The sequence below is a fragment of the Bufo gargarizans genome, unplaced genomic scaffold, assembly GCF_014858855.1.
Source record: "Bufo gargarizans isolate SCDJY-AF-19 unplaced genomic scaffold, ASM1485885v1 original_scaffold_1767_pilon, whole genome shotgun sequence".
Lineage (NCBI taxonomy): Eukaryota > Metazoa > Chordata > Amphibia > Anura > Bufonidae > Bufo > Bufo gargarizans.
This window is the reverse complement of record NW_025334505.1, coordinates 71032-81367: the sequence shown is the minus strand read 5'-3', so window position 1 is coordinate 81367 and position 10336 is coordinate 71032. Positions and strand designations below refer to the sequence as shown.

General features: G+C 47.8%; 1 protein-coding gene across 3 annotated transcripts in view; it reads left to right on the top strand.

The window, feature by feature from the left end:
* Window positions 1-25: 25 nt before the first annotated feature.
* LOC122923586 (zinc finger protein 271-like) overlaps window positions 26-10336 on the top strand; it is a 36156-nt gene continuing 25845 nt past the window's right edge. The window contains exons 1-2 of one of the 3 annotated variants that reach the window (XM_044274441.1): window positions 26-87; window positions 245-340. The gene's annotated coding sequence lies outside the window, so the exon portion shown is untranslated. Of the gene's footprint in view, window positions 341-10336 lie in introns of all 3 variants that reach the window. The other 2 variants (XM_044274442.1, XM_044274443.1) reach the window with 2 other exon arrangements.

Genomic DNA, 10336 nt, shown 5'->3' with positions numbered 1-10336 from the left:
TGAGCGGTCACATGACTAGGCTCCGCACATTTAGCGCATAGCACTGCGGGAACACGCCACGGACGGGGGCGCTAGTGCTAGTGCAGGGTAAGTGGAGCTACTGCGCGAGAGGCTTTTCGGCGGTGGTCTGCTGTTGCCATAGTTACCGGAGTGCGCTACTCTTGACTGCCCTCTATAGACACTGAAGCGCCATACAATATTTACAGTCATTCTGCAGTTACAGCTTCCGGTCGTGTTTCTGCAGAGCTGGACTACAACTCCCAGCAGCCTTTGCTGTAAAACCCGGAAGGAAAAAATCCGGCCACTGAGGGTCATGGGTGCTGCATCAGAAGAGAACGAGGTTGGTAGTAAATCCGGTCGCATGCTATGTACTGCTTGTGCTCAGGTAGTGGCAGGGCTGGAGGCAGAGCAGGCCTCCCCTATCTGTACTGCAGCCAGTGCCAGGGCATGTTCCCACAGCTAAAATCCGACACTGATTCAGCAGCACCAAAACTCCACCAACAGTTTCCCCATGGGGTTGGCCCATCTCACCCATTGGTGGCATACCGCTAGGATGTGCCACCAATGTCAGGTGCAGGTTCCACCCCAGGGATCCGCAGGTATCTTCAGAACAGACCCCCGAAAGTGAAGGAAAGTACACTGTGCATGAGCGGCACACTCCCCTTTCAAGCAGGGCCACCGCTCTATCCACTTCTACTGGGCTGCTTTTTTCGGCAGTCCCTTTGAAATGAGTTGAGGGCGCTACTGTCCGCTAACTTCTAGGGTCCCTGGAGATGGATAGGACCTGCACCTAGCTATATCACCAGTATATGCCACCAATGTCTCAGATGAGACAACCTCATCAATGGGTTGTCTGGGTTCAGAGCTGAACTCGGACATATCCCCATTTTCACCCAGTCAGCCCCCTGATATGATCACCAGATGCTCTCCTTTTCCCTGCACTGAATCGCACAGGGCAAAGGCATTTTCAGGCGATGCGGTGACATACCGGGCTCCCCATAGGGACACCCAGGCGGAGGCTTCCGCCCAGCAGTGAGCCTGGTGATGTCACCGATACTGATGGGCGGGCTTTAGCGCTGCCCTAACCTGTAAAATGGCTAGGGCAGCACTAAAGCCGGCCCACCAGAGCCGGTGACGTCAGTTCTAGGAACACTGCTGGGCGGAAGCCTCCCAGCACAGGGCAAGGGAGAGCATCGGAGCACGAAATTCTCCAATGCTCATATCACAGGGGTGAAAATGTGGGTATGTTCAGAGCTTTAAAGGGAACCTGTCACCGGGATTTTGTGTATAGAGCTGAGGACATGGGTTGCTAGATGGCCGCTAGCACATCCGCAATACCCAGTTGTGTGCTTTTATTGTGTAAAAAAAAAAGTGATTTGATACATATGCAAATTAACCTGAGATGTGTCCTGTATGTGACTGATCTCGGGGACAGGACTCATCTCAGGTTAATTTGCATATGTATCAAATCAGTTTTTTTTTACACAATAAAAGCACACAGAGCTATAGGGACTGGGTATTGCAGATGTGCTAGCGGCCAACTAGCAACCCATGTCCTCAGCTCTATACACAAAATCCCGATGACGGGTTCCATTTTATTGTAAAAAATAAATAAAAATAAATGTGCATGACCATGTGCACACAGTGTAAAAAAAATATATTTTTTTTTTTTAGTAGATGATTTGAAAAAAACCCTGAGAAGTGACAAATTACTTTGAGTTTGAAACAGATTTGACTGTGGATTTTTTCATAGAAGTCAATGGGGAAGCAGAAAAACCTAAAAAAAACCTCTTCTAATACTCCTGTAAAAACTCCTCTAAGGGTACTTTCACACTAGCATTTTTCTTTTCCGGCATTGAGATCCGTCCTAAGGGCTCAATACTGGAAAAGAACTGATCATTCCTATGCATTCTGAATGGAGAGCAATCCGTTCAGGATGCATCTGGACGTCTTCAGTTCAGTCATTTTGACTTTTCAGGACGGAGATAATACCGCAGCATGCAACGGTTTTATCTCCGGCCAAAAAAATGGAACACTTGCCTGAATGCCGGATCCGGCATTTTTTTTCCATAGAAATGTATTAGTGCCGGCATTCAAATTGCTGCATTGAAGGATCCGTTATTCCAGTCTGCGCATGCGCAGACCTTTTAAAAGTGTGACAAAAATAAATACTTTATCCGTTTTCCCTGATGACACCGGAAAAACGGATCCGGTATTGCAATGCATTTTTCTGACTGATCAGGAGTCTGAAAAATGTCTGATCAGTCAGAAAAAATGACATGCATTTGCATACAGTTTGGAACTGGCTGCCGGAATCATACAACGCAAGTGTGAAAGTACCCTAAAACCTTCAGCAAATTATAAATCTGCAACCAAAAACAGCTACTTATCTGCTACTGATTTTGATGCTGTGGATACCCTCAGTCTAAGAGCTCATGCACACGAACGTATTTTCTCTCCGTGTCCGATCCGTTTTTTTTGCGGACCGTATGCGGAACCATTAATTTCAATTGGTCCGCAAAAAAAATGGAAGTTATTACGTTATGTCCATGTCTCCGTTCCGCAAAAAAATACGGACAAGGATAGGACTGTTCTATTAGGGGCCAGCTGTTCCGTTCCATTTTTGCAGACCCCAAAATACATAGTCGTGTGCATGAGTCCTAAGCCTTCATGCACACGGCTGTTGTTTGGCCATTCTGTGCATTGGGGGCTGCAATTTGCAGTCCCCAATGCACGGGCCCCATCCGTGCGAAAGCGGCGACAAATCCAGACGCATTCAACTTGAATGGGTCCGTGATCCATCCGCACCGTAAAAAAAAATAGAACAGATCTGTGCTTCCATACGGATGACGTCCTTTTGGCATCCGTATTGCATCAGTTTTTGTTAGGTGGACCCATTGTAACAATGCCTATCCTAGTCCGCAAAACAGACAAGAATAGGACATGCTCTATATTTTTCGCGGTGCTACGGTATGGACATATTGATGCGGACAGCACACGGTGTGCTGTCCACATTTTTTGCGGGTCTGTAGAAATAATTTGGTTCTCATCCAATCCGCAAAAAAAATGGAACGGACACGAAAACAAAATATGTTCGTGAGACTGTAGCTTTAGGCCTCATTTGAATTCTGGTAGTCTGATCCAGCTGAGGGTAAGACTCCTGGAGCTCACTGTATGCGGCACTGCCGGATTCAACTGTACCGCCGGATCCCCATTGACTATAATGAGATCCAGGGGTGATCCGCCTGGTTTCGCTGGACAAATACCGCTGCATGCAGCTGATTGGTGGGGGTTCCAGCAGTCGGACTGCCACCAATTTGATATTGATGACCTAACCCAGTGATAGGCAAACTGCGGCTCTCCAGCTGTTGCAGAACTACAACTCCCAGCATGCAAAGACTGCCTACAGCAGGGCATGGTGGGAGTTGTAGTTTTGAAACAGCTGGAGAGCCGCAGTTGGCCTATCACTGACCTAACCTAAAGATAGATCATTGATATTACAGTCCAGTGCACCTGTCACCGTGTAATACAGGAGCTGAGCAGATTGATGTACTCTCCCTTGCACCTGACTCACAAGCTATGTGTTTGTGACTTTTCACAAAGGGAGCGTGGCCAGAGACAAATTTATGCAAGTTTTCTGGGGCAAATGAAACCAGAAATCTACGGTAGCTCTGAACTGCCATAGATTTCCATTTCGGCGCACGGACTGCAGGAGGATGTGCCTAGATTATGATGAGGACTTTGCAGGGAATCTCAAGACCAGTGCAGAAAGTGACGGTCTTTCTGAGTTCACATGACCAAGTGGGCGGCCATATCGGTGATTGACAGCTACCTATGTGTACACATTTTAAAAAGTATCTGTCAATCTGCTCTGCTCCTCCTGCTCTATAACATGCTGCCTGCAGAGTACATTGTATCTCATGGTTAGAGGTTATGTCATGGCCAAAAACTTGTACAACCAGTTCAGTGTCATAGCAGTAACAGAAAGTATCAGTACACAATGCGGCCCAGCAGCATGCTCTGTCTGTGGACCACACCTGCACATGCGGCGAGCACTGTAATTACAGCGTCACGTGAATCAGAAGGAGCAGTTCAAGTGAACGGGACTGGGATAGGGCAGCTGTCGACAGTGAGCAGGTGAAGGGTGAGGAGAAGGCAGCGCTCATACCAGTGCTGTGTTCTCTCCAAACAGCTGATCTACAGGGGCGTCTGGTGTCACTGATACTGATGGCCTATCTGGAGGTTATTTGTGTCTTTGCGGGAAAGAGGCGTGACCTAATACTTAACGTTTTGCACCAAGAAATAATTCAATCAGCCATAAATCTGCCTTTACAAAAGTGTCTCTCCCTGCACCACATTTATCCTCTTGTGCAGTGATGGCTAACCTCCGGCACTCCAGGTGTGGTGAAACTATGACTCCCAGCATGCTCCATTCATTTCTATGGAGTTCTGAGAACAGCCAAGCAAGTGTGCATCTTAGGAGTCGTAGTTTTACCACAGCAGGTGTGCCGGGGGTTTGCCATCACAGATCTAGCGTGAGCCCCTGTAATAAATCTGGTGCATACAACTAGGGTTGCACCGAGTATCGAATTATCAATACTTTTGTACCGGTATCGATTTGATACCAAGATTTGCCTTTAACTGATACTAGGCTGCTCTACTGCGCAGCCTAGTATCACAGAACATGCCATGTTCCCTCAGCAGCACAGTGGAGAGGAACTCACTCTCTTCCCCCCCCCCCTGTGCTGCTGCTGCCGCTACCGCCACCAATGAGAGGAGAGAGAGGCGGAGGGGCCACCAATGAAAATAACTAACGTTTAAGGGTCCATTCACACGTCCGTAGTGTATAGCGGATACGTGGTACACCTAGCCGACACCCCCATAGAACTGCCATGTTCTATTTTTCTCCGGAGCCGCGGACGGAAGATCGGGGGCATGGTCCGGGTGCGGACACATTCATGGACATGTGAATGGACCCTTATACTGATACAGGAGGCGTGTGTCGGTGGCAGAATCACATAGCCGGCACCTGCCTCCTGTATCTGTATTAAACGTTAGTTATTTTCATTGGTGGCGCAGTGCGCCCCCCCCCCCCAGTATTATAATCATTGGTGGCAGTGGCCACAGAGTCCCCTCTACTCCATTTATTGGTGGTGCAGTGGCAGTTCCGATCGGAGCCCCAGCAGTGTAATCGCGTTCGGTTACCATGGCAGCCAGGATGCTACTGAAGCCCTGGCTACCATGGTAATCTCCCTGCTGCCGTGTGCACAGAGCCCAGGACAGCAGGGAGAGTGTGAAGTCCTATTCACCCTGATAGAGCTCTATTGGGGTGAATAGGACAAGGGATGAAAAGATCCCATGTTCTAGCCACTAAGGCCCCTTGCAGACGAGCAATATGGATTAGACCCGGAAGCGTTCAGTTAAAAATGGGCGATTTCGCAAGCAAGTTAATTCAGTTTTGCCTGCGATTGCGTTAATTTTTTTTATCGCGCGGGTGCAATCCGATTTAATGTGTTTTGCACGCGCGTAATAAAAAACGGAATGTTTACAAACAACACCTCTTAGCAACCATCCGTGATTCAGTGTGGGCGCAATGTGTTCGCATTACGCATTGCACCCGCGCAGAATACTCGCTCGAGTGAAAGGGGCCTAAGAGGGGAAATAGTTATTAAATAAAAAGGTAAAAAAAAAAAAAAAAAAAATATTTAGTATAAATCACCCCCAATTTTACATTTAAAATATGTAAAACATATTACATATCGCCACGTCCAAAAATTCCACACTATAAAAATATTTTAAAAAAATCTCCTATGCCGTGAACGCCGTAACAGAAAAAATAAAATAAAATGCGCGATTCGCCATTTTTTTATCACTTTGTTCCCCCAAATAAGATAGGACTGTTCGATTATGAGCCGGACGTTCCATAAAATGCGAAATGCACACGGCTTTTTTGGTGTATTATTTTTTTCGCGTGGTATCGAGTATCGCAATACTTTTTTATGGTATCAAGATTGAATCAAAATTTTGGCATCGTGACAACCCTACATACAACCAATGTAGGCTATTCAATTGCCGCCTCATTTGTGCAGTACATATTTTGCATGGATAATTTTTTTTTTTTTTAAGCTTATAGGGAACCTGTCACCTGGAATTTGGGTATAGAGCTGAGGACCTGGGCAGCTAGATTGCCTCTAGTCCCCATAGCTCTCTGTGGCTTTTATTGTGTCAAAAAAACAGATTTTATAGATGTGTAAATTAACCTTAGATGAGTCCTGTCTCCTTCATGCTTAAGAGATGAGTCCAGCGTTCTGACTCTGAGCCCAGCCACGCCAACTGTGAAGGAGCCCAGCACCGCCCCACATCCTCCGAATCTCCTCCTTGCTCCCCGATGTCACAAAGCTAAAGTGCCGTAATCTCGCAATGCGCAAGCTAGCGCATGCGCAGTTCGTTCCCTGAGGCTGATGCCAGCACAGTGAAGGAACACTATGCCGACACTGCGCATGCGCTAGATCGCGCATCGCAAGATTACGGCGCTCTAGCTTTGTGACGTCGGGGAGCAAGGAGGAGATTCGGAGGATGCTGGGCTCCTTCACAGTGGCGTGGCTGGGCTCCGGAAACGTTAGTAGACTCATTTACATACATATATTCGTTTTTTTGACACAATAAAAGCACAGAGCTATGCGGACTGGATATTGCGGATGTGCTAGCGGCGATCTAGCAACCCATGTCCTCAGCTCTATACACAAAATCCCGGTGACAGGTTCCCTTTAAGCATGGGATTTGTTTTAAAGAGAAATCTCCACCTTAAACATTTATTGTATATAATCAGGATATACTGTTCATTTCTGATAGAATAATATCCAAAGTTCGCACTCGCCTCTGGCATGATAGTCCTGTGGTTCTGTGACCGAGTTTGGGTACTCACTACTTAGGGACCTTCAAAGATATTGAGCAGAGAGTGAAGGAACCACAATCAAGGCTTAAATTAATATACAGATAATTTATGCACTTAAGCTGGGTAACATTTTGGTTCTCAAGTCCTTCCTCAAGCTAGGATCAAGTATGAAACGCCATAAATGTCTGATAGATGCAGGCCCAAGCTCTGGGACCTGCACTAGTGAGGAGAACAAGGGTTGACCCAGTAAAGTGAGTGCCTGCTGCTGCCTCCAAGTGGAGAAAGGATGGAACGGTGGCCGTGCCTTTCCCCATTCACTTTCATGGCAGTCACGGAAGCCGAGCAAATAGGAGTGGGACCTGCATCTGTGAGACATTTATGACCTATCCTGTTATTATACCATGAATAGAGTTGAGCGAACACCTGGATGTTCGGGTTCGAGAAGTTCGGCCGAACATCCCGGAAATGTTCGGGTTCGGGATCCGAACCCGATCCGAACTTCGTCCCGAACCCGAACCCCATTGAAGTCAATGGGGACCCGAACTTTTCGGCACTAAAAAGGCTGTAAAACAGCCCAGGAAAGAGCTAGAGGGCTGCAAAAGGCAGCAACATGTAGGTAAATCCCCTGCAAACAAATGTGGATAGGGAAATGAATTAAAATAAAAATTAAATAAATAAAAATTAACCAAAATCAATTGGAGAGAGGTTCCATAGCAGAGAATCTGGCTTCCCGTCACCCACCACTGGAACAGTCCATTCTCAGATATTTAGGCCCCGGCACCCAGGCAGAGGAGAGAGGTCCCGTAACAGAGAATCTGTCTTCATGTCAGCAGAGAATTAGTCTGCATGTCATAGCAGAGAATGAGGCTTCACGTCAGCCACCACTGCAACAGTCCATTGGCATATATTTAGGCCCAGCACACACACAGGCAGAGGAGAGAGGTCCCGTAACAGAGAATCTGGCTTCATGTCAGCAGAGAATCAGTCTGCATGTCATAGCAGAGAATCAGGCTTCACGTCAGCCACCACTGCAACAGTCCATTGTCATAAATTTAGGCCCAGCACCCAGGCAGAGGAGAGAGGTCCCGTAACAGAGAATCTGGCTTCATGTCAGCAGAGAATCAGTCTTCATATCATAGCAGAGAATCAGGCTTCACGTCACCCACCACTGTAAGAGTCAATTTTCATAAATTTAGGCCCAGAACCCAGGCAGAGGAGAAAGGTCCCGTAACAGACAATCTGGCTTCATGTCAGCAGAGAATCAGTCTTCATATCATAGCAGAGAATCAGGCTTCACGTCACCCACCACTGTAAGAGTCAATTTTCATAAATTTAGGCCCAGAACCCAGGCAGAGGAGAAAGGTCCCGTAACAGACAATCTGGCTTCATGTCAGCAGAGAATCAGTCTTCATATCATAGCAGAGAATCAGGCTTCACGTCACCCACCACTGTAAGAGTCAATTTTCATAAATTTAGGCCCAGAACCCAGGCAGAGGAGAAAGGTCCCGTAACAGACAATCTGGCTTCATGTCAGCAGAGAATCAGTCTTCATATCATAGCAGAGAATCAGGCTTCACGTCACCCACCACTGTAAGAGTCAATTTTCATAAATTTAGGCCCAGAACCCAGGCAGAGGAGAAAGGTCCCGTAACAGACAATCTGGCTTCATGTCAGCAGAGAATCAGTCTTCATATCATAGCAGAGAATCAGGCTTCACGTCACCCACCACTGTAAGAGTCAATTTTCATAAATTTAGGCCCAGAACCCAGGTAGAGGAGAAAGGTCCCGTAACAGACAATCTGGCTTCATGACAGCAGAGAATCAGTCTGCATGTCATAGCAGAGAATCAGGCTTCACGTCAGCCACCACTGCAACAGTCCATTGTCATAAATTTAGGCCCAGCACCCAGGCAGAGGAGAGAGGTCCCGTAACAGAGGATCTGGCTTCATGTCAGCAGAGAATCAGTCTGCATGTCATAGCAGAGAATGAGGCTTCACGTCAGCCACCACTGCAACAGTCCATTGGCATATATTTAGGCCCAGCACACACACAGGCAGAGGAGAGAGGTCCCGTAACAGACAATCTGGCTTCATGTCAGCAGAGAATTAGTCTGCATGTCATAGCAGAGAATGAGGCTTCACGTCACCCACCACTGCAACAGTCCATTGGCATATATTCAGGCCCAGCACCCAGGCAGAGGAGAGAGGTCCCGTAACAGAGGATCTGGCTTCATGTCAGCAGAGAATCAGTCTGCATGTCATAGCAGAGAATCAGGCTTCACGTCAGCCACCACTGCAACAGTCCATTGTCATAAATTTAGGCCCAGCACCCAGGCAGAGGAGAGAGGTCCCGTAACAGAGGATCTGGCTTCATGTCAGCAGAGAATCAGTCTGCATGTCATAGCAGAGAATCAGGCTTCACGTCAGCCACCACTGCAACAGTCCATTGTCATAAATTTAGGCCCAGCACCCAGGCAGAGGAGAGAGGTCCCGTAACAGACAATCTGGCTTCATGTCAGCAGAGAATTAGTCTGCATGTCATAGCAGAGAATCAGGCTTCATGTCAGCCACCACTGCAACAGTCCATTGGCATATATTTAGGCCTAGCACACAGGCAGAGGAGAGGTTCATTCAACTTTGGGTAGCATCGCAATATAATGGTAAAATGAAAATAAAAATAGGATTGAATGAGGAAGTGCCCTGGAGTCCAATAATATATGGTTATGGGGAGGTAGTTAATGTCTAATCTGGACAAGGGACGGACAGGTCCTGTGGGATCCATGCCTGGTTCATTTTTATGAACGTCAGCTTGTCCACATTGGCTGTAGACAGGCGGCTGCGTTTGTCTGTAATGACGCCCCCTGCCGTGCTGAATACACGTTCAGACAAAACGCTGGCTGCCGGGCAGGCCAGCACCTCCAAGGCATAAAAGGCTAGCTCTGGCCACGTGGACAATTTAGAGACCCAGAAGTTGAATGGGGCCGAACCATCAGTCAGTACGTGGAGGGGTGTGCACACGTACTGTTCCACCATGTTAGTGAAATGTTGCCTCCTGCTAACACGTTGCGTATCAGGTGGTGGTGCAGTTAGCTGTGGCGTGTTGACAAAAGTTTTCCACATCTCTGCCATGCTAACCCTGCCCTCAGAGGAGCTGGCCGTGACACAGCTGCCTTGGCGACCTCTTGCTCCTCCTCTGCCTTGGCCTTGGGCTTCCACTTGTTCCCCTGTGACATTTGGGAATGCTCTCAGTAGCGCGTCTACCAACGTGCGCTTGTACTCGCGCATCTTCCTATCACGCTCCAGTGCAGGAAGTAAGGTGGGCACATTGTCTTTGTAGCGTGGATCCAGCAGGGTGGCAACCCAGTAGTCCGCACAGGTTAAAATGTGGGCAACTCTGCTGTCGTTGCGCAGGCACTGCAGCATGTAGTCGCTCATGTGTGCC